The sequence below is a fragment of the Chamaea fasciata genome, unplaced genomic scaffold (genome assembly GCF_029207755.1).
Source record: "Chamaea fasciata isolate MVZ Bird 193981 ecotype frontalis unplaced genomic scaffold, bChaFas1.0.hap1 SCAF_12, whole genome shotgun sequence".
Taxonomy (NCBI): Eukaryota; Metazoa; Chordata; class Aves; order Passeriformes; family Sylviidae; genus Chamaea; species Chamaea fasciata.
The window spans coordinates 15,640,505-15,664,542 of record NW_027094097.1 but is presented as its reverse complement, the minus strand read 5'-3'; the positions used below and the strand labels follow the sequence as shown (position 1 = coordinate 15,664,542).

At 49.1% G+C, this 24,038-nt stretch overlaps 1 protein-coding gene across 1 annotated transcript in view; it reads left to right on the top strand.

The window, feature by feature from the left end:
• ANKRD11 (ankyrin repeat domain containing 11) overlaps positions 1-24,038 on the top strand; it is a 129,560-nt gene that overhangs the window by 5,098 nt on the left and 100,424 nt on the right. The window contains exon 2 of the mRNA XM_066194771.1: positions 17,301-17,380. The gene's annotated coding sequence lies outside the window, so the exon portion shown is untranslated. The remainder of the gene's footprint in view (positions 1-17,300; positions 17,381-24,038) is intronic.

Genomic DNA, 24,038 nt, shown 5'->3' with positions numbered 1-24,038 from the left:
TGCGTCCATCCAATATGATTTAAATGATTGTGTCCATCCTGCATGGTCCTGTGTCCATCCAGTAGGACCTTTGTAGTTCTGTGTCTGTCCAGTGGGGTCTTGGTGGTCCTGTGTCCATCCAACATGGTCTGTTTGGTCCTGTGTCCATGCAACACGATCTTGGTGGTTGTGTGTACATCCAGTGGGATCTCTGTGCTCATGTGTCTGTCCAACATGATCCATGTGGTCCCCTGTCCCTCGAGGATGGCACGGGAGCCCCATGGCTCAACAGACCCGTGCAGGGCTCCGGTGGGTACAGCCTCCCTCTGCTCCTCCTCCCTTGGGGCCCTGCCGACGTCTCGCCAGACCTCACGTCTGAGAAACCATCCTGGCTTTTCCTGCCCCTCTCAGTGCTGGCTGGGAAAGCCCGAGTTCCCAAAGACGACGCCTGAAGCCTCGGTGCCCTCGGGTTTTTTCCCGTTTTCTGGAGTTCGCGGCGTGGGTAAGGCTCGCGGCCGTGGAGCTGCTGTGAGCAGAGGCTGGAATTGCAGCCTGGGAAGGCCGAGGGGTTGGGAGGCACTTCCCCACGGTAACCCCACGGAGAGCGGGTGGCAGTGCCGGGGAGGGAACTGGCTGCTGGAGTCAGAAGAAAGTGATGTTTTTTTCTAGGTCAGGGTTGAAGGCACTGTCAGGGTGGTGATGTGCAGCATATATTACTGTCTGCATTGTCCCTGCCATATGGATGTGTGCACGCTGCCCTTGGCGTTCAGGCATTGAATTATTTATCCTCTCCAAATCTGGAGGTAGCCTTTCTCCCCCTGTCTCGAAGAAAACCAAACTTATCCGACCAGTGTTTTTAAAATAAACCTTCTGCTGTGAATTACTGCAGTGGCAGGAGCAGGGTATTGATTGTATGTTGCGTTTGGATTCGGAAACTAAAGGTTACAACACTGGATATCTTGTGGAAACACTGAAATATTTATTTTGCTGTTAGGTGCAAGTGTGTCTGTGCTGGTGCTGGGTTTGCATGTGGCTGAAATGCCGTGTAATGAAATTTCTGCACTTGGAGAATGGAAAGGGTAGAAAACTTTGTAGTACGTGTAAAAGCAGCTTTGTCTCAGTTGTGTGTGAGGGGATGGATGTTTTTCCAGGGAAAAGGCATCTCCTTTCCTATTGTGCTGTGTTGGACTTGCTGTGAGAGGAATGTTAAGGTGGTCCTTGTTTGGGTGATGGTCTTCAGGTCCTGTCTGAGGATGTGGGTGCTTGCAGGGTGTCACGGTGGGGGTGGTTCCAGGCTCGGGGAAGCAAAGGCTGCAGGGAGCTGCCTCTGTAATTATTTTTGTGAGACTGACAGCTTTGCAGGATAGAAGCAGTCTCAAATAATTTACCTTTAGAGCAGCATAAAGCTGCTAAAACTGTGTCACAGGCATGGGGAAGAATCAAGTGAGTCAAGAAGGGAGATGTTACCCTCTAAAAAATTCACCACGATCCGAAGGCAGCGTGTCCCTGAAGGCTCAGCAGCCAGAGGCTGGAGCGTTGGAAATGCGGTGCTGCCCTCAATATCGGGATCTGAAATGAAAGGATGTGTAATTAGGAACTCCAAAAAAAAAAAAAAAAAGGCATTAAATAGCTTTAGAGGTGAATGGAAGCTTCATTATTAAGCACCAACTGCTTAGCTGCAGTTCGTGGTGCCTCTTCCTTTCAAATCACGCACACATGAAAGTGCTCCCCGCCCCCAGCCGGGGCCTTATCGGCTTATCTGGGCAGGAGTTCAGAGCCATAAAAACTATATCCTGCTTACACCTTCCAGCCGATCCTGTGACCTGTGCTGTGTAAACAAGTTGTACCAGGAGCTCCAAATGACTGGTAAGTGGCTGGGTTTCTGCAGGCTGGTTAGGTCCAGGAGGTGCCAAGATAAAGTTCCAAGAAGTTCCCCCTTGGGAATAGTCTCCTGATAGTTGCTACAGGGAGGAGGTGGCAGGGCTGAGATCCTGCTGACTGTGGCAGTGACTGTATCCCACGGAAAGCACTTTGGGATAGACTTTACACTCCGGGGCTGGTGTTTTCCACGTTCTGCAGGAGGATGGCTGTGGCAGATTGTGAAATGTCAGCGTTGTGGTAACAACACCGACCGGCGCTCCGCGGTTGCGTCAGGCCTCGGATGTGCTGGAGATGTAAGCCTGTCTATAAATACATCCATATATCTTTGGATGGATGAGATTAGCCGTGGCCATGCTGGGAAGAGATGTAGGTAATGCAGGGAAGGGGTGTGTGTGGGGGGACACAAACATCCTGCTCCTGGCTGTGCTCTGGGGGTTTAAATACCACCGGGCGCTCCGGTTACGGCGCTTGGCTGCTGCCCACCCTGAGCTGTCTCCGTGGTTTCATCTTGCAGCTCGGCACAGGCAGATCCATTTATCCAAGCTGGACTGTAACAAGCAAGTTCAGGGATTTGGTGTGTGAAACTTCACCTTTCTCAGCAGCCCAGGGGTCGAGTGCACGGGTTTGAACAGAAGAACCTGTTCTCCTTGAATGTTGACCTTTTTTATTCGTGTGGTTTCTTGTCCCCACAGATGGGGGAATATGCTGGGTTTGGGGATTAGGCTGGCTGGTGGCTGCTCTGGTTTCCCTCCTCGCTGTGGCCTGTCCTGGCACGCGCCGGGGTCCTGCTTGGTGCCTCTCCTGGCTCTGGGCTCTGTTCCTCATTTTCCCAGCAGCCTGGAAGGTTTCCGGCTCTCTCAGGAGATCAGAGGTGCCCTGTGTTACTCAGCTGCTCCATGGTGAATTCAGTTCTCTTCCCCTGTGATCAGCACTGGCACTGGGGTGTTAAACTGGTTCTGTGGTGAGAGACTAGTCTAGGGGGGAAGGGATCAGACAAGAAGTCAACTTCGTGGCTCTTTCCTGGTGCGTTGAGTAGCGCTCCTTGGTTAGGAAGCTGGAGGCTGTAGTCTGAAATGCTGAATTTAATTTCCTCCTGCAGTGTGTTCTGTCTGCAAGCTTCCCCTGCTTCACCCACACCAGGATGTCTCTTCTCCCTCCTGTCCGTCCCTCCTCTTTCCCAGGAGCCTCATCTGATGGAGGTTCTGCTCTTGCCTTGGTCCTCCTCATCCAAGATTCTTGTCTCTAATTTTAGCCTGTCTGCCTTTCCGAGGTCCCCTCCCGTCTGTTCCTGCCTTTCTCCTTCTCTGAGTTGTTCCTGTATCTTCCTCTCCCTCTGGAGAGCTGGACCTTGTTTTTGCGTGGTGGGAGGGGAATGAAGCTGTGGGTGTGTTGAGGTGAAGGCTCCTGGGGTGTGGGTCATGCTGGCAGGGATGTTTGGGGTGCTGTATGCTCACAGGGAGCAGCTGCTTCCCTCCCCTGCATCTCCCTTGCTGCCCTTGCTTGGATCTGCTCTTGGAATCTCTCTTTTGTGGATTTATCCTGTATTTGTACAGTGGGGCTCTACTACGAGGTTACCAGTAGTGGTAGTGCACCCAGCAGCCTGGTGTCCCTGAATCTCCTGCCCTTTTCCCTGCAGGAAAGCTGCAGGCTGCCTGGATTTCCCTGGAATCTCACTCCATGTTAGCATGCCTTTGCTTACGTTTACAGAGAAAATGACTTTTCTAACAGGGAGGCATCTGACACAGTCAGTCAGGTCTCCACAAAGTGATGGGGAGCAGGGAACCTGGCCCTGCAGCCTGGGCATCCAGGAAGGCTCCTCATCCTGGTGGGATCCACCTGCTTGGAGCCCTGGGAGCACGGTGTGTGCAGCATAATCTGATTTGTGCCTGGAATATAAATCCTGGCTGTTGCAGACATGCAGCCTGGGGTTTTACAAGTTCTTTTGTGAAAACAGCATTCAGCCCCTCCACTGCTGCAGCAAGGAGCTTCCCTGGAAACCCAATCCCAGCAATTAGTGAGGTTTGCAGAGGATCCTAGCAACTGCTGCTGGGGTTCCATTTGGCAGGGCTTTGTTTTTTAGACTGTTTATAGTTGCATTCTGTGCCTTGTGTGGAGATACATAAACGAAAGCACAAGAAGTTCCACCTCAACATGAGGAAGAACTTTCCTTGGAGAGTGGCAGAGCACTGGAACAGGTGGCCCAGGGAGGGTGTGGGGTCTCTCCCTCTGGGCACATTCCAAACCCACCTGGATCCCTTCCTGTGCCACCTGCTCCAGGTGACTGTGCCTTGGCAGGGGGTGGGACTGGATGATCTCCAGAACTCCCTTCCAACCCTCCTCTGCTTCCATATCCTGTGGAGGGAAAGGTGGAGGGGGCCGTGGAGCAGCTCCGAGCTGAAGTGATGATGGGAACGCTGCTGTGGGCTCTGCAGGAAGCTGATCCTCGGGGAAAGTGGAGCACGGCTGGAATATATTGGGTGGTGTGTGACTTGGGTGTTTGTGGGTAACCTGAGCTCACCTCTGAGGACTTTTGTTACCCAGATACTCTCTGACCGGACTCGCTTTTGTCAACAGTGGCTCTGGCTGATTGGGGAGCGATGCTTTCCGCGAGGGTGGTTATGTAAAACCAGCTCGGCTTTACAACGTGCGCGGGGCTCCGAGTGGAACTTCAAAGGGAGGGAGTTTGCTTTATGGTTGAACCTATGAGCAGTTTTATGTGCAGGGTGGAGTGAACTCGTGGAGAAGATTGCAGTTTTCCCACTGTCATAAAAAGTTACGATCCTCATGATCCCGGCATTGTTCCGTAGGCGGAGGCAGGAGGCAGATGCAGAGGTCAGCGGGAGCGTGCACGGAGCGAGCTCAGATGTGCCAGCGCAGTGAATGCCCTGCTCTGTGTTCCCAGCTCTCCCAAACGCCTTCAAAAAGTGCCTTGTGCTCTTTCTGGGGCTTCCTAAGAAACCTGCACCTGTGTTACTCGCCGAACAGGCAGAGCATTTCCATGGGAAAGGAACTTGGCAGGGCGGCCGAGGGGGGGCTGTTTTCCAGGGCAGTATTTTAGACCCTGCTGAAAACGTGGCGTTTCAGTGGCACAGACTGTGAGTCAGTTTATAACCTCCTTCCTTTCTCCGGGCTTTTCTTTGGGGTACGAGCCAAGGGAGTTAAAAAAAATAACGAAGTGGCTGCATCTTGACGAGCCTCATTCCAATTAACTTCCCTCATGCTCCAGAAGATGCATTCCCTAAACTGAGATACATTCCCTAAAAAAGGGCTATTCAGGCAAAGTGGTGATGGTGGGAGAGTTATGATCAGCTTTTACAGCCTTAATTGTGGGCTTTTATAAAAGTATTTCTGTGGCCTGTGCTGTCTTTGAGCCCTGGTGGGGTATAAGATTCTCCCAGCTGTGGAGTCACCACCCCAAATTCTGAGGTATGAAACACCTTCCAATTCTTAGTAAGTTATGGCCGATTAAAATAAGTCACTATTTCCAGTTTCAGTCAGATCTCTCTAAATATAAACTTCACCTCTCGTTTAAACCATTTTCTGCCGGGATGGGAAGGCATAAATGTGGTCTTTGTTTGCAGCCAGGAAAATTGAAGGTTCACAACATTCAGAAATGTGCGTTTTAGATCTTCTGAAAACCTGTTCCTTAAAGAATGTTTCTGCTTGGAAATGGCAAATACTTTGGGTGTTCTTCAGCTTGAAGGATTTTATTCTGATGAATAGACTAAAACTTAGGGGGGGCAAAAAAAGGCTCTGGTCCTTCTCTTTGGGTGATCCATTAGCTGCTCCAGCTGCCTTTTATTTATTTTTGTAGACACATGTGTGAATGTAAACATTTTATCTGGAATGGCCTTGCAAATGTTCCCGCATTAACATATATTGTCATGGAGAATAATTTTCATTTAACTGTAATTTGCTTTATATTTTCCTGCCTGGTTGCCATGGAAACGCAGACGGATGTGGCAGGGACTCCTCACAGGAGCCAGGTTATGGATTGCCTCTCTAATGGACCTCTGTTAATCACACTGCAGCCTGCACTGGAGGAACCAGGGCTCTTTGCAGGAGACACTTTATTTAGATAAACTGTGAGATGCCTGTGGTACCGTAGTTTAATATTCAGAGTTACCAAGGGTGTTTTTTCCCTTCTCCAGAAGTTTTTTGTCATAAGAACCATGTATTATGATCCTGGAATTGAGATATATTTATTTAAATTTAATGTCGGTTAGACTTGATTTTCAATTTTCATTTCATTTGCTGTAATAGCTTAACTGGTAATGTTCTTTCCTGGGTTCAGTTTAAGATCTGAAACGTTTGAAACAGAGCAGCGAAACATTTGTTATTCTTATCCCTGCGCGAGAAGTTGACTTGCTTTTCATAATAATGTGTCTGTGCTTTTGTGTTTCCTTCTGGCTGCCAGCAGGTAGAAAGGGGACAGAGATGGATTTTATTAAAATTAATACCTGTGGGTTTTGGGTGGGTTTTGCACCTCTTGTTTTTGGCTGCCTTGTCCATGTCTGTCTCACGCCACGGCTGCTGCTCTGAGCTGAGCTCACACAGCTTGTCCAGAGAAGGGGCAGGGTCTGGAGCACCAGGGGGCTCAGCCTGGAGAAAAGGAGGCTCAGGGGGGACCTTCTTGCTCCGGAGGTGTTAAAAAACGTGTGGATGTGACTCTTGGTTTAGTGGTAGCGTTGGTAGTGCTGGGCTTGATGATCTCAGAGGCTTTTCCAAAGTAAACTGCTCTGTGATCTCCAGGGTTATCAGTGCTCAGGTGTTTCAGGATGCTGATCTCTGCCTTTGTCCTTGGTTTGTTGGATCCTTGGAAGGAGCCGCCTTCTAAGTGCTGCGATAAGAATTGTGGTGGCATGGGTTCAAACCGAACTCCCCAATTAACAAATGATTCATTTTTGGTTAATGGGGATGAGCTCAAGGAGAGAAAATCAACCACCCAGGATTCTTTGTTCTGGGTGCTTTGATGGCAGAAACCTCAAAATCATAACTTAAGAGACATGAATTTCATGTGTCTCCTGAATCAGACCCCTCAGAGTGAATTTTTGGGTGGGTTTTAAAGGGAAGTTGGGTTGGCCCTCCCTTTGCTGCTGGTGTGGTCAGACGCCCATGGCCGGTTACGTAAGGCCGGATTACTCCAGCACGTGGATGCTTCCCCATGCAGATGGTCTCACAGTTATTTCTTGGTTCCTTACAGGAGGAATTGGGTAACATTTTGTTCTGTAATGCAGGATGAAGAAACCCAGCATGTTTTTCTGTAATGGCATATAAACAAGTAGTGTAACATCCTATTTCAGGCGTTTGGAGGAGGAAGGGCTCAGGAGGGGAGGCAGGGCTGAAGCAAAGCTTTGTTTTCCTAGACCTACACACCAGATTTTAGTAGCTCTGCCTTTGGTGGATGCTGTGAGTGTTACAAACGAGCTGGGTTTTGAGGTGTGTAAGCTCAATTCCGTGGGTGTGGAGGAACCTTGGTTGCAGAGGTTACCTCTGGTCCCCTCTACATTTCTGTGTCTTTCAGCCTGCTTCACAGTCTAAGGCCAATCTAACTTTAACAAAAGTCTGAAAAATGGCTTGGCTCTACTCAGGGCTTTCGGGTCTTGTGTAGATTTTTTTCATTTTTCCTTTATTTTTCCTCTCCTTTTCTGCCAGTTGTCCCATGAATACTCAGAATTGAGCATTTGTGTTTCTCAGCGGCACATTTGGGGTTCCCAAATGCACCTCTGCAGGTGGGTAGGTGAGGCCATCTGCATCCAGGCAGTGCCATCTCTGAGCTCTTGGAGGGGACACTCAGAATACCTGACAATTTATGAAATAATACACTCTCTAATTATTGATTACTCTTTACTTCAATGTTTTGCTTGCATTTTATTCCATTTTTTGGGCTCCCGAATCTGAGGCAGCGATCCCTGCACACCTGCCAGGTGTTCTTCCCAAAGGCGTGTCCCTGAAGGGTTGGTGATGAATGGCACTGTTGTAGGTTGAAGGTGATGTGACTAAGTCACCTTTTGTGGCCTGGGAATGGACTCCTGCACCTGATAATTGAGTTAAACATTGGCTCATGGTAGCCAGTGGAGCGGAGAGGCTTTGGTGGCCATTGAGGTGTTTGGCTGCTTTAGAAGCTTCACTTTGAGGATACTCTTCATCAGGATTTGGAGTGCCAGGACAAGGGGAATGGCTTCATGCTGCTGGAGGGAAGGCTTAGATGGGATATCGAGAAATCCTTCCCTATGGGGGTGAGCAGGCCCTGGCACAGGGTGCCCAGAGCAGCTGTGGCTGCCCCTGGATCCCTGGAAGTGTCCAAGGCCAGGCTGGACAGGGCTTGGAGCAGCCTGGGACAGTGGAAGGTGTCCCTGCCCATGGCAGGGGGTGGGACTGGATGAGCTTTAAAATCCCTTCCCACCCAAATATCCCACTGTGATACTTTTCAGATTCACTCACTTGCGTTCAGACAGCAGCTAATGCTGCTTTACAAGGACTCACAGAAAAGTGTTAGTTGCAAGTAAAGCATTACGAAGCCAAAGTGTGGTTCTGCTCCTTCCAGTCTTGTGGACACTGAGGTGGACTTTGAGCCGCTCATCCCATGTTGTGCCCTGAGCACGGCTTTGAATTTCTCTGTTAATTGTGCCAAAGATCTGGGAGGAAAGAGCACTTTTAATGCATTGCTGTTCCCCAAAAATGGTGCAAATCGGAACGGGCTGGGGGGGGTGGGATGGGGAGTTCAGAGGAGCTGCCTTGTGTGCAGTCGTGGGAAGAGGGATTTCTTCAGGGAATGGGTGAATTGTTTCCTTCTGCTCTGAGCAGCCTCTTAATGAGCTGCCCTCTCCAGGGTGCAGAGAGATGAACCTCCCGTGGCTAACTCCAGCCTGGGAGGCTTCCACCACATCACTGCCTTTGGATCCTTGGAGCTAAAAATACATCCATGCTGCACAGCAGACTCCAGGCACGTTAATCTGTTCCCTTTAGGAAGGAGACTTGTGGTACTGGATGAACTACTGTGGAAATTTTATTTTTGCCGTGCAGCGTTACCAGTTTTCTTCTTCCAACGGAAAAATGCCGTGGAAATAATTGTTCTGGTCGGAATTCCCTCTCTGACAACAATAGCAGCAGTGGGGTGGGGTGCTTTGGAATTGTTTAGTGAGGAAAAGTTTTGGAGGAGCAAGCTCTCCCAGGCTGCACTGGCTCCACCACGTGATTCCTCTGCGCCGTTCAGGCTCCTGCAGGAGCGTTCCCACCACTGGCTTTTGGGATATTTCTGACCACCCCGGCTCTTCCAGCACACCTCTGTGAGATTGCTTTGTCTCTATCAGAGCTGGGTTGCTCTGCCACCTCCCCCCCATTCAGGTGCGCTCATTTGGCTGTAATTTAGCACGTTTTTCTGGGATGAGGAGGAATGAGAGGCTGCCACGCTAACACCTCAGAGCGCTCCTGGAGTTACTGTTACCTCTGAGCGCAGTGATTCATCCCCAAGGCAGACACAGCTCGTGCCCTCCACAGCTCCGTGGAGCTCCAGCCATGCTCACCACCATGTGCTCCAGCCTTTCTGGCTGCGGGTTCAGCCAGGACGCTGCTCTTCCCTGCCAACCTCTGTTCCCAGGTAACTTTGGGAGTGTTTTCAGGCAGCAGTAGCGCGAGGACCGCTTTAGACACAGCGCGGAGGGGCTGGAGCTGCGTTTTCTGCCTGGTGTTGAGCAGCTCAGTAGCTGATTCTCTGCACGAGTTACAACTTGAATTGCTGCTGTTTGTGCCAGTGGGGCGTTTGAGGTCTGGGATCCAGGATGACTCGCAGCGAGGGTTGCGTAAGCGTGTGTAGCTCCGCTCTCAGCGCTTTGTTTTCTCCCCGTTCCAAGAGCTTTTGCCTCTCCAGCTGTTTAAGATTCAGAGTGTATTTTCCTCCTTTGATGTTTGGCTTACCTTGACAGGCTGGGAGGGCTGGGCTTGTTCAGCCTGGAGAAGAGAAGGTTCTGGGCAGACCTTAGAACCCCTTCCAGAGATAAAGGGGCTCTGAGAGGGAGTTTGGACAAGGGCCTGGAGTGGCAGAACAGGGAGGACTGGCTTCAAACTGAAAGAAGGAAAGATTTAAATTAGATATTAGGAGAAAATTTTTGGCTGTGAGGGTGGTGAGGCCCTGGCACAGGGTGCCCAGGGAAGCTGTGGCTGCCTCTGGATCCAAGGCCAGGTTGGGCAGGGCTTGGAGCAGCGTGGACGAGTGGAAAATATCCCTGCCCGTAGCAGGGGGTGGGCCTGGATGGGCTTTGAGGTTCCTTCCAACCCAGTCCATCCCATGATGTTGACACAGGAGCTCACCTGCTCCACCAGCCTCTGTTTTCCCTGGATGTGCTGCTTCTGCTCATTAGCACAGTCTCAGTCACAAGCTGCTCAGACAGCCTAAACCATTTGTAAGGAAACTGTCTTTAAAATATGGATGGCATTAAGGGGACTCAGGCTTAAAATTAGAAACTGTTTATGATGCACAGTTGTAGTTGTTTACCTTGAACCATAATTATCTTATTTCCTGAGTTAAAAACGTCACGTCAGCTTGCTGAAGCAAGATTTGATGACAAAGGAATTGTTTTTAGCCACCAGCAGAGCAAAGAACACTTCAAAATGTGTGTCTAAATATGATTTTATAACCTAAAGTATACCACACTCAGGATTTTAAATTGGCTCTGGAAGTTGCGTGGGCTTACGGGTCGGCCATTTGGCCGGGGATCAAGGGCCTGGGTTTAATCCTGACTCCGTCCTTTTGTCCTCTGAGCGTTTTCCTTGCCACCCTCTGTGCTGTTTGTTTGGACGGCCCTGTGTTGGGAGGGAGGGCTCTGCCCTTCCCCGGGGGTTGTGGCTGTTCCTGGGGCGTGGGGCTATGGTGCTGCAGGGAGTGAGGCTCACCCACCCTCTGCTGGGGGGCACAAACCCCTTCCCTGCACAGAGCAGTGCGCAGAGGAGCATCAGGAGTTTGCTGCTGGACTGGCAGGTTCAGCTGGTTTATGGACAAGCTCTGGAGTGGCCTGAGAGAGAAGCTGGGCAGGGGCAGAACCTGCGTCCCTCCAGCCCCTCTGAGCGGTTGGGGCACCTCAACGGGCACAGGCAGATATTTGACTTCCTTATTTTAGCATTATTACTCATTACTGCATTTCCTGATGTCGTTATTCAGCAGTGCTCTCTGATCCCGTGTGGCTGAGGCGGTCTGTGCCCTCCTCACACCCTTTTCCAGACTGGATTTCTGTACCCTGAGCGAGACAGCAGCTGCTCCTTCCTTACCTGTGCCTGGTGCTGCCAGGATGCTCCTTCCTCCGGAGAATGGAAAGTGGGAGGGGAGCAGCTTCTTTAATGATGACAACTGCTACTTAAACCTGTTCAGGGCTTAGAATAGAAAGGAAAAAAGATCAGTGGAAGCTGTAGGTGCTTTCAATGTATGTGGGATTTTTAAGGAGTCTTTTCATTCTGACCTTAACTTGCCAGGCCCCAGACAATAGGGGAGGGATGCTGTGTGGAAATCAAGGAGGTGCTTCCTTTCAGCTCTTTCTTTGCTGTGTAATTTGAGGTGGTTGTAAGGCACTTGTAACCCAGGAATTGTAGACTCGAGCACATTCTACAATTACATTTTTCATCTTGCTTGCTGGGGACCTCCTGGATTGTCCAGCCAGGTAATGGTGTCTGATCCTACATGCCTGGGTGTAGGGCTGCCACCTGCATATTCCTAAAAAAAACCCCGTATTTGAGTTGTTGTAGTGTCTGTTTGTAACATTCCTGTCACCACAGAGAGTTTTCTTGGCTGGGGAGGTGATATTCAGCTTGCTCAGAAGCCACTCCATGGATGTTTGTTGTTTTTTTCCCTTCTGTGAAGGGAGACTGTTCTTGAAGGCTGAACACTGACTTCCTTGACTCCTCCTTGGCTAATTAGTGTGCTTTAAAATGGGATGCTTGCATCCTTTTCACCAATCAGTGTTCAGAAAGGAAAGGAAATAGTTCAGGTATTAATAGTAACCTGTATCCAATTTGCCATAGAATTACACGGATACAAATGTCTGGGACTGTAAAGGTGACAAATGTGTCTGCCTGTCACTCTTTCCTTTTGAAAAATGGCATTTTGTCAGCGTGTTAAACCTGAGCATGGAGTAAGGAATGCAGAATCATTTTTAAATAAAGTGGAGCTCGTTGTGGCCCAGTGGCATCATTCCACCCTCCTGCTTCCTCTAGGAGGAGGTACTGGGGGAATTGGGTGGGACTTCATGGTGAAGTCACAGGGGGGGATTCAGTCTGGGGAGGGCAAGGATGTGTTTGTCCCACCTCACTCATTTTTAGGAGGAATGGAAAGGAGGAAGAAGCTGAACTATGACAGCAGCTGTGAGCTCACTTTAAATTACGGCTTTAATTCCAAAGAACATCCACTCCTCTTGCCTTCACTGGGTCAGTGAAGTTCAACATCTTGGAGCTTAATCCCCATTCCTGGAAGTGTCCTAGGCCGGGTTGGATGGGGCTTGGAGCAACCTGGGATAGTGGGAGGTGTCTGTGCCTGAGGGGCAGGAACAAGATGAAATTTGAAGTCCCTTCCAAGCCAAACCATGCTGTGGTTCTGTGATGTGTCATCACAGATTCTGACCTCCCCTAATTCACTGGAGATCTCCAAACAGCTTGGTTGTTCCTGAATTTAGGCTTCTGTCAACCCCCAGTTCCTAGGGACTGTGTTGTCCATGTCAGACTTTCAATTAAAACACTTAAAGGACAATTTCTTTTCCCAGGAATCGCATCCTTCCTGCCCTTTGTGCTTATTGCAGTGGGACAATTTAAACCTTGGGCTCTTCAGCCCACACAAGTGTCTGTGTTTTTGAGGACAGTATAAGCTTATTTTATATTTTTTTATCAAGTAGCACAGACAACACAAGCTTTAAAAACTGTAGATCTCAGCATACATCCTATCTGCAGGGCAAAATAAAGGAACTTAAAGACCAAGAATGTATCACCTACTTTCGTTCTGAAAGCCATCTAATTAAATTTTACTTGATGCTACAATTTTGTCACAATCAAACATGCTGAAAGGTGGGGGTTTTTTAAGACCAGTGGAATTCTCTGTGTGCTTTGGCTTTTCACTTGGTTAGCTGCTGCTGTTTGAGCATAGTTGGTTTGTAATTGTTGTGGGAGTATTGTAGTGAAAGGCAGGTCCTGGAGCTCACCCCAGTGCTGGGAATCTCTCCGAAAAGGGTGGGAACGTGATGGTTTGCTCTGTGTGTGTGCCTGGAGATGGCTGTGCTGGGAGCCCCTGATAGGCTGCCGGGGGTATTTATCTCAAATTTATGTGGATTTCTTGGAAACAACTCTTTAATCCCCCTTCAGATCTACAGAGCAGCACCTCTTCTATTCCTCCTCTTTCTAGAGAGTCCTGAGCTCCATGGAGTGGTTTGAGGGTGCTTTTCCTGGTTTTTGAGGGAAATTGCCACAAATCTGATGATCTGTAGTCACTGTCCATCCCTTGAGGGGTCAGGAAAGTTTTCCTACTGTGCTGGGCATGGCTGTTCTGGCTTTCACTGGGATGGGATAGGCAATGCTCCAGAGACAGGGATTTCTGCACTGCCTTTTTATAGGTGGCACATTTTCTTCCCCGAACTCCAGCAGAAGGAACCCATGGATATTTATGGAAGACATCTGTGGGGTTTGTAATGCTGCTGCTTAAGGGTTCTTCCCCCACTCCCCAGTCTCCATTTTCTCAAGTTCTGGAATTACAGTGGGATTTTAAGCATTTTTTCCCCATTTCAGCAGGTGAAAGCTCTGGCTGTGCTCTGTCAGGCTGTGCAGGCAGGCACCGAGCTGTGCCTGTGGAGTGCATTGGAAAACACTTGTGAATTTCCCCTCTCACCAAATTTGCTGTACTTGTTCCCCTTGATTCTGTATGGGAGGTAATGGAGCTTATCTGAGAGCGGGAGCTCCGTGGGTCTCCCGTGCTCCCCTGGGTATATTTTCAGTGGAGCCCTCAGAGAGATGCCTTATTGAAATTCTGTCTCTTCCTGGAATTATTTTGAGGGAAGCAGATGAGTGCTGTGAAAAAGGTTCTCTTACTCCCTAGAGATTTTTTTTTCTGTTCAAAAGTTGGTCTAAACCAGAATCTAAATCTCTGATATCCTGTTACACTGCTTAGTTCTGGATCACCATAAAATCGGAATTGATGCAAGTCTGACTTGGGGTCCAAATACAGTTTCTTCCTTCAAGGAACACTGATGGTGAGGCACACGTTTGTGGGGACATTGGCCTCTGGATTTCCTGGGATAGGACAGCAGCAGTGGCTTCTTTCCTGCTCCCTGTGAAATGGAGATGTAAGCAGAACCTTTCTGCGTTATTGATCAAATTTAGAAACATTGAGGTGTATGAAATCATTGAATCTCACATTTTTCATGGGGACCCTTGTAGGGGACTCTGCATCTGCTCAGAACTGGTTTATTCCTTCAAGGAAGCCAATTCCCACCTCGCTGCTGGGACCAGTTGGTGTTGCTGCCACATCCCAACTGCTCGGGTGTGAAGAGTCTATAGCTAATGTCAATGTTTTTCAGATCACAGCTTGGGATTTTAAAGCATTTTCCATCTTCAAATACTAATTTCTGTGAAGTTACAAGATACCTTTTTACTAAGGAGGTTTGAATTATGTAATTCCCCATTTTTTAGGTGGAATGCTGCCAGAAGTTGCCTGCTGTGCTCTGAATGTGAAGTCCTGATCTGTGTGTGGGTGCAGCAGGAATCACTAATTCAGGGAGGTGCTGAGGGACCCCGTGGTCAGTGTTAAGATCAGGAGTTGGTGGGAAAATGTAGAAGTTTAAACATTTCTACATTTATTTTGGTGGAACTGTCTGCTTGCCCAGAGCTTCCAAGTTGCTTGGTGCTAACAGAAACTAAAGTTATCCCAAATCTTGAAAGGCTGAACCTGTTTTAAACCAGAATCTGGCTTCCTTGAGGACTTGAATATTTGGTGTTTGCATGTGCATTTCAGGGCACAGGAGGATCAGTGTGTGCTGAGGTGCACTGCAGGTGGCTCCTGTGCAGTGACCATGAGCTCGGCAGGGCTGGAGCCTTGTCCACGCTCAGCCCTGCGGGTTCCCGGGGGGGGACAAGGGCAGTGATGATACTTTGTGAAGTGATACATTTTCATCAGCTAAAGCTGAGGAGATGGGATGGATAGCTGTGTTTGTTAATTGTAATGTGGCTTTTGGAAGCGAGGTTGGGTTTAAATTGAAATGTTGGATTCCGCGCAACAGGAACGTTGTGTGAACGAACCGACCACGTACAGCCAGGGAGGCTGTGCTGGGCATCTCCCACTGGAGTGTTTGCTGCATTCCTAAGTGATTTGATAACAATTCCATTAAAAAATGGTGCCATGTTCGTTGTGAAAATTAACTTGGCTCACGTGTGGTCGCTGTTTCAGCGTTACGATACTTTATGTATGTTTATATGTGAGCCAAGGAATGAATAAATGTGCTGTATGTGGGCCAGCAAGCAGCTGTAAATAGACCTTGAAAATGGTGTATCTGTGTCCTGGGACTGATTTCTGTAGACTTTTTGGTAATTTTGTTCACAGTTGATCACGGTTGCTGCCCAGGGAAGCCGTGGCTGCCCCATCCCTGGAAGTGTCCAAGGCCAGGTTGAAGCAGCCTGGGCTAGTGAAAGGTGTCCCTGCCCATGAGAGGGGATGGAATGGGATGAACTTTGGGGTCCTTCCACCTCAAACCATTCCATGACAGTCACTATTGTCAGCAAGCAGCACTGCTGCATTTCCAGACGATGTAGTTGGAAGTTCAGCTGTTTTCCCCCCCAGTTTATCTCTTATTGCTGTTGAAATGCTAATTAGTGATGTGACTGTTACTATGGAGAAGAGGATAAAAGGAGTAGGGGAATCCTGTGGAAAAGGTGCTGTGCAAGTACTGCCATCATCCTCCATGGGGCTGCAGTTCCCATCAGGGGATCCCTCAGTGCCCCAGGACTCCTTGGCCTTGGAAAAATCTGTGTGGTAGCCATGTATCTGTATCTCCTTTACTCTTCTCAAAGAAAAATACCAGAGAACTTCCATTTTGCTCATCTGGAGAAGTCTACCTGCTGCAGGATTCCTTTCTCTGAGTCAGGACCCTGGGCCTTCACATCTTCCTCTGGGCTTTGGGGTTTATTTTGGCCTGTTCCTTTTTGCTGAGGTTCCCAAGACTTCCCTCATCCCAGCTGGAAGCAGCTCTGCCCTGGATGCAGCTGCATTGCTCATCTGGACATCTTCCCTTTGGCTTTTCATTGGGGAGTGAAAGTTTCCCAAAACAAACAAGGCTCTCCCAGGGTTCCTGATCTCCTCCACTGTGCATCAGTCCCAGCTGGCCTCAGAGTCTCTCCTGGATGGTTCTTGGAAGGAACCATCCCATTGGAAAGCAGCTGTCCCAAATCTAGCTACATCAGAGAAGTTGTTTGTAAGGTGACGAGCGGCGGTGAAGCAGAAAATTGTCACGAGCTCTGCTAGGCAAAACATTCAGATTTTTTTTTACTGTCACTGGAGCAGGGGTTGGTCACCGTGTCCCTCGGTGTGGTCTGCAGTGCTTATAGGTTGGATGGAATATGGGGTTTGGGGGGAATTTGGCACGAGCAGGATGTGGAGCTGGCAGTTCACCCTTTTACCTGTTTAAGCAGCCCAGAATAACATCACTGGGACTGGGGAAGGCCCAGTGCTCCCAGTGCCTTACGGTGCTAATTTCCATACCTGTGGGTCCCTCCCCATCCCACCAAGCTCCTCCAGCTTGGGAACGGTGGGGAGTGCAGGTTTTGGGCTTGGAATCTGCCAGCCCTTTCATGTGTGCCAGTTAATGAATGTAATTCCCCTTTGCCCTGGGTGCTGGGAGCTCCTGCTGGTTCCTGCCCCGCGTCAGAAATTTCACTTTGGCCATTTAGAGCTGGAGAAACATCCTTAAGAGTACAGCAGGAGCTGGTCAAAAAAAAAAATCAAGTTAGAGGTTTGTAATAGACCCACTGCTATTCAGAGCAAAGGTGTGCTTGAAAAGAGAGCGCTTGTGCCATGGATAATTCCACAGGGGTTGTCTGGGAAGGTGGATTCCTGGCACAGGAGCTTGTTCTGGCCCTGCCTGTCTCTAGAGTCATGAGCTGCTCAGGGTTTGAGGAGTGACACACCCTCATCTGTAACTTAAATGTCTCTAAGCCCCCCCCAGATGGTTACAGGAACCTTGAAGCAGGTGATTTTTAACAAAGCTATTATCAGAAAGTTAGGGGAGAAGGTGGATGCTTGGCCAAGCTTCCGCTCTTTCTTTTATTCCTCTGTTTGTGCAGGGTCGCTATCTGGAAGTTTATTTGTGGATTAGGCAAAGGTTTGTACTTGGTAACCTTCATGTACTCAAATCCAGTGTGCGTGTTGTGAATAAAATTAGCTTGTTTTAATTTCCTAATGAACAAATTCTTGTGTTTTTCAGATTACACAGCGTTTTTGGGACACACCTCTGTTGGATTTTAATATATGTCCTGTGAAGAGCAGCTTTCAACTATGGAATCGGTAAATATTGACTTTGATTCTGTCCAAAATTTCTGGTTTATTCCCTCACAAGTGCTTGTGTCTCTGTTGGACTGTTTGGTTTTGCCTTTTTAAAATGTTTTTCTTTATTTTCTGAAATTTGAAAGCAAAAATTGCAAGTTCAATGGAATATGTAAAAGGTACTAACCAAGAATATCTTGGGAGTTGCCTGTAGTTCAGAATCTTTTTAATTTTAGATAATTTTGAATATAGCAAGTTTTTCTCTGACCTCAGTGAAATAAAAATGAACTTTCCTGCGTGGGCATTTCCAGCACAGGTTTGCCCAGCAGACTGTGCAGCTTGTTGGTGCTGCTGACTGCTGAGTATCAAATAATACCTCTTTCTTTCTCTTTGCTTTCAAAAATGTCTTGAAAAAAACCCAAAGTCTCTAAGTTTCCTAGTGTTATGTCTCCTTGTGATTAGCCTAATTGAAACAGATGGCACCTACGTTTCATTTTGGGCAGAGAAACCTCCCAATCTGCTGAGACTACAGTTGGATGCAATGTTAAGATTCAACTTTTTGGGAGCATTAACAGATGCAGAAATAACAGGCTGTCGTAGAGTGGAATTTAGGGGGAGAGATGAGATTTTTGCCTCTGTTTTGTGCGAGAGGGTGGGAGAGGCTGGTGCTGTCCTGGAAATCCCCGTGGTGTGGCTGGAGCTGGAGACGGGGTTGTTCTGGCTGGGTTGTTGTTTTTTGGGTTTTTTTTTTTTTTTTTTTTTTGCTGTGCTGATGGTTTGGTGTGATGGGAGCTGAGCTGGGTGGGCTCTGTGCCTGTCGGGGAGCCATGCAGGGCTCTGGGTCACCCCCAGCACAGCCAGAAATCCTATGGAGAAGGCTCCCAGTGGGTAATACAGCATGTGGCTCCTGCCTTGGGGCCCTGGGTCCTTGGCTGACCTCTGGGTTCAGGCTGCAGTGGGATTATTTGTGATGAGGCTGTCAGCACGATGAAGGCTGTTGCTGGAGAGTTGCTCGGTGTAGCCCAGCCCTGCTCCTGTGCAGGCTGATGGGTGTCTTTTGTCCTGGATTTTGAGAGGGAAAAAAAAAAAATTAAAAATCATTGTGTTTATTGTGGCCATGATAATTTCAAAGTATTCAGATGGAGACAAGATGTTATTTCAGCTTCCCCTGGTGAATATTAATAGCAGGAGAAGCCTTTCACAGTAAGACAAAGCAGAGCAGGCATGGGTGACTCTCCCGGTGCCGTTAGGTAATTAAAGTGTATCAGGTGTGAGCCCTTTTCCTGGCGTGTGCAGGAGCTCTGTCCTCCTTCCTGGGAGCTCTGCATGGCTCTGAAAAACCCAGCTCAGCTCTGACATCAATTATAAATTAGGCTGGTTGCTGTTTGCTGCCTGTTTTAGTTCATAGCTGAGGACAAAGGTTTTTCCTTCTAAGTTTTTGGAGTAAGCGGTGTTTGGCTTTTTGAATGCGAACTGTCCTTTTCAAACCAGGATAACAAAAACTCACCCAAAATTCAGGTGTATTTGCACAGCCCTGTTTGGAAAGGGTTTGCTTGAGGCAAGCCAGGTCATCACAGACTCCTGGAATGGTTTGGGTTGGGAAGGACCTTAAAGCACATCATGTTCCACCCCCTGCCACGGGCACACCTTCCACTATCCCAGGTTGCTCCAAGCCTGGATTTGGACACTTGCAGGGGTGGGGCAGCCACAGCTTCTCTGGGCTGTGGTATTTGCTGCTCTTTTTGCTGCTGGCAGCAGGAGTGGCTGCACCACGCTGGGCTTGTCCTGGCCTTTGGTGACTCCAGTGCACCCCAGCCCCATCACGGCCGGCTGGTGCCGTCCGCCTGTTCCCGACACCTTCCCAGGGAAGCTCAGGGGTCAAGACTTTCTCCAAGCAGCAGCTTTGCTGGTGGCTTTGGCAGTGGTGTTCCAGGGACTTCCTAATGAATATGCAGGTGTGGGATTAAAGGGATGAATGAGGAGCAGAATTGCTTTCCGAGCTGCAGCCGTGCACGAGTTGTGACCTCCTGAGAAGGGCACGATTGTAAAGCCGAGGCCTGGAGTGGAAAAGCAATTACAATACATGCTGCCAGGATTGAATTGTCCTCGGAAAGTCAGATGCTGCAATAATGGGAGCGTTGTTTAGGTGGAACGTGACTTCACTTAACTGCTCGGTGTTTATCTATTAATGCTGTTAAACGTGTTCACATACAGTTCTCAGGTCTTACTGCTCTGGGGGAGATCGAGCTCAGTATTCCACCAGGAAGATATTTCTCTGCAGGAAGTGTTCTTCTGAGCTTGCTGCCTTTTTTCCCCATGTGTTTCAATTCTTACCCCTTCCAGATTAGAGGGGCTGCAAGATAACCCTCTGGCAGTGCAGTGTACATTGATTATTTAGGGTGCTGGTCGTTGTGGAGCTGAGGAGAGCTTTCCATGGGGTCCTGGGATATGGCAGTGTTGGCTTTTGGGTTGAAAAGCTGGTGTATTATGGAGCAGGGCCTGGGGAGGGGAATTAATAGTCTGAGAGAGCTGGGATTGTTCAGCCTCTGGGAGAGAAGGTGCCAGAGAGGCCTTTAGAGCTTCTCCCAATGCCTCGAGGGGCTCCAGGAGAGCTGGGGAGGAGCTTTGGGCAAGGGACAAGGGGCAGTGGCTTCCCACTGGCAGAGGGGGCAGGGTTAGTTGGGATAAATGGGAAGGAATTCTTCACTGTTGGGGTGGGGAGGGTCTGGCACAGGCTGCCCAGAGCAGCTGTGGCTGCCCCTGCATCCCTGGAAGTGTCCAAGGCCAGGCTGGACAGGGCTTGGAGCAGCCTGGGCTAGTGGAAGGTGTCCCTGCCATGGCAGGGGTGGAATGAGATGAGCTGTGAGGTCCCTCCCAACCCAAACAATTCCATGATTCAATGCAGCACTGAAGAAGCAGAGTTGTGTGGCATGTGGGTTTGCTGACTGCTGCTTGAGCCCTTTCTCTTGGAAGAACAGAGATTTTGGAAGCTCCACAAAGCAGCTGGGTGGCTCCCCAGGTGTGGGTTTGCCCGGAGCTTTTCACCAGAGCTGGTTTGGGTTTGTTCTGCCTGGGACGGGCTGGTGGGGGACACCCCCGCTCTTGCTCACTCCTCCCTGTGTGTGAGGGGGTCTGCACGGCCCCTCGGAGCAGTAAATGTTTGTGTGGCCATGTTCTGGTCTCTTGGACAGCACTGAAGTGACGCAGTCTAAATTTAACTTTTAAACCCGTATCTTCGCCGCCAGCGGAGGTTAAGCAGAGGTGGCTTAACCGTGAGCCTGGAGTTCTTTGTGGGTCGAACAAGCCTTGAGTTTTTGGACGCAAAACCCTGCTGAGACCTACAGGAAAGAGCTTTAAATCCTTCCCCCCGTCCCCGTGAAAAAGCTGCTTTTTCAACTGTAATCTCAGCACAAGCATTTGCTTTGAGTGGTTGAATTGCTGCTTTTACAGTTCTCTGTATTTTCCTAGAATTTGTTAAATTGCCAACGTTATTCACATGGCACTTTTGGCAGGTGCCACCTACATGCCCTCAATTTGAAGGTACCTTTCAGGAGCAGTGTAGGTAGGGAGGCTCCTCTCTTGCATGTCAGATGTTGGAGGGCGCAGCACTTCCATTAATTCACTTTCCCTGACCTTTCCACTGCTAATAAGCCAAGCTGGAGCACAATGCAGCACCTTAATGAACAGACCTGAACTGAGCAGGGGCTGCTTTGAAAAAATGTCTCGCTTGACTTGTTCGTTGGGTGTAATTTTGGTCCATTTATTCACCATGGTGCAGACAGGCGTTCTTGGTGAGAGCAGCCCACAACCGAATATAGTCCTTTTTCTCCTTGCTCTAGTGTTTAGAACTAGATAAAACCATGTCAATAACTGCTTGAAAAGAAGCAAAATGGTTGGTTGGGCTTTTTCTCCGAATCTACTTAGTTTTGAATAATTTTATTCTCCGAGGGGCTATATTGTGACCTGAAAAATCCTCATTTTTAGAACGACTATACTTTTGAGCTAGGATTTTGTAGATTTGTATCAGCTGATGAAACGTACACTGAAAAATGCACACTTCTGGGTTATGATTTTGTAGATTAATATCAACTAACATGTAATGTACACTTAAAAATCACGGCTGGATTTCGGAGTTCATTAAAACAAGCAGACAGTGCACAGGATTATCATTTCCAGTAACTGCCGGGCTGTTATTTGGTAGAGGAAGACTCCTGAACCACCCAGCCCTGTGACACAGGGAGGCTGGGTTTTCTGGGGAAAGGGTTCTGTAGGTTTCTTGACCGGTTCCTGCTTCTGTTGTTGTGCAACGGTGTTCCTGGGTGTGACCTCTTGGGAAAGTAAAAGTGCTGGGGGGCAGGTTGTGGGGTGGTGAGCGAGGGTTTTATTTATTTATGGGTGTTCCACAGAGCACCGAAACGTGCCCTTGAAAGTTGTGGCCTCCGCCCTGAGGAAGTGACACTGGCTGGGGAGTGAAGTGGCAGCATGACACATGATATGGCTGCAATCCCTTGTTTTTTTCCAAAGGTGTCCATCACGGTGTGATTAAGTGCAGATGATGCTCTTGGCAGGGGGAGGTGTGCAAGATGTTCCCACCAAAGGCCCACGGGGAAGAGGACCAGGCTCTCATGTACTTGTGGAATGAAGCTTGGGATGTTCTTGTTCCCTCCCCTTTTTTGGTGTAGGTAATGGTGGTCCTGAGGCTTTGACATTCAAATCCTGAGTTCTTTAAGTGAGGGGCGTGGGTTTGTGTTTAGGGAATGCGTGCCTGCCGTGGGAATGCTGAGGGAGATGCATCAGTGGCTTGGGGATCTTTAGTGGGGCTGCAGGTGGGATAGTCATTGTCCAAGGAACAGGTCAGCTGCTGGACACTCTGTGAGGGGGGAATTGTGGCTCAGAGGTGCTCAGTAGCAGGAGACCCAGGGTGTGAATTTATGGAAACCTTGTATGGAAGGTGATCTGGCTGAGCCACAGACAGGGAGGTGCAGCCTGGTCCTGGAAAAGTGGGAAATGGTTATTGCAGGCAAAGGCAAAAGTGATGGATCTGCTTCACTGACAGCCCTTGGAAGGGGTCTTCTGACAAAAACAGGAAACAATTCTGAAAAATAAGTCTAAAATGTTGGATTACCCCATCCCTGGAAGTGTTCAATGTGAGACTGGGGGGAGCCTGGAGCAGCCTGGTCTTGCGGAAGGTGTCCCTGCTCATGGGATGAGCTCTAAGGTCCCTCCCAACCCAAACCATTCCGTAATTCCATGCTGAGTGTGGAGATGGGAAGCAGGCATTAGCAATGTTTCTGTTTCCTTGGCTAAATTCTTGGCAGAGCTTTGGAACAACGGGAAAACAAGGGCTGAGCTTTGCTGGCTCAGCCCAATTCCTTCCTGGCTTAACAAGATGCTTGAGGATTCACTCAGGTGTTCCAGCAGCTTTTTTGCTTCTGGGTGTTATCCCCGTTTTATGGTCGTTTGCTGGGCTTCTCCAGAAATCCAAAGCTGAATCGTGTTTAGCAAGTTACTGCTTTAAGGAGTGTTTTGATCTTGGGTTGTGACTGGACAGGCTGATTGTTTCCAGTTGCTGGAGACATGCAGGAGCTGGGAGAGGAGAGGTTTTGGGTGTTTTGTGGACACGAAGGGAGTGAGGGGCCGTGGGCTGTGCCCGCCATGGCACAGCCTCCCGGGGGCTGGAATTCCCAGAACTGCTCCCTGTGCCTGGGTGTTTTGGGAAGCTGACGCGCCTGGCTTTGGCCTCAGAAGTGGCTTTGGGTCGGTGGACAAACACCGAGAGCTCCGCTTTCCCTCGGAGCTGCTCCATCCCTGGCCTGCCTTCCCCTTCCCACAGCCCTGGCTCATCCCAGAGCGGGCAGATGGCTGCAGGAGCTGCCTCGGGCTGTTTTGGGAAGGCACAACCCTTGGGTGAGGGCCGAGCAGCAGTGAGGAAAGTGGAGTTCTGGAGCTGTGGGACTGGCTGAGCCTCTGCGCTTCCCCCAAGAGCAGCGTCTCAGCTGCGACGTTTTTAACTCTTGAATTTGGAACAGACTTAGCGGCTCACCTTTGGGGGTGGGAGCTTGGGAGGTTGTCAATACTATTGCCTGGAACCATCTGTTCCTAGCACTAAGTAGCTGCAAAAATCAGTAATTCATTCCTTTTTTTTTTTTTTTTTTTTGGAGGAGCTTGGGTGTAAATCTTCTCCCTTGTTTTTTTTATGGGCTCCTTCATTATGGAAGACGAGCATCTCCACGGTGCTGGAACTGACGTTGTGGGGTTTAATCTTTCATCTAAATTCATTTGAAATTTAAATCCCTGCCGTTATCGATATTAGAGGTTACTCTGGAGCACAACAACAGCTATTTCTGGGGAACTTGGGTGCATGGGGGGGCTCCCTTATCAGCCAGGAGTGTGCTTGTGTAACGTCACCTTTCTGCATGAGCCTCTCGCAGAGGAGCGGGGACGGCAGCCATACGTACGGGTTATTTTGGGAAATCGCCACTGTAAATGGATGCTGTGTTTGCTTTTGCAAGTAAAACTGGTCATGGAGTCCTGTTTTTCATTTATTTTTGCCCCAGTGAATGAACAGTTGCAGTGGGCTGGCCCTGGTGGTGGTTGTGGTGTGAGAGTGTGCTGGCGGTTCTCATGGGGCAGTCATGGGAACACCAAAAACTGGTTGTAGGACAGGCACAGACCACTG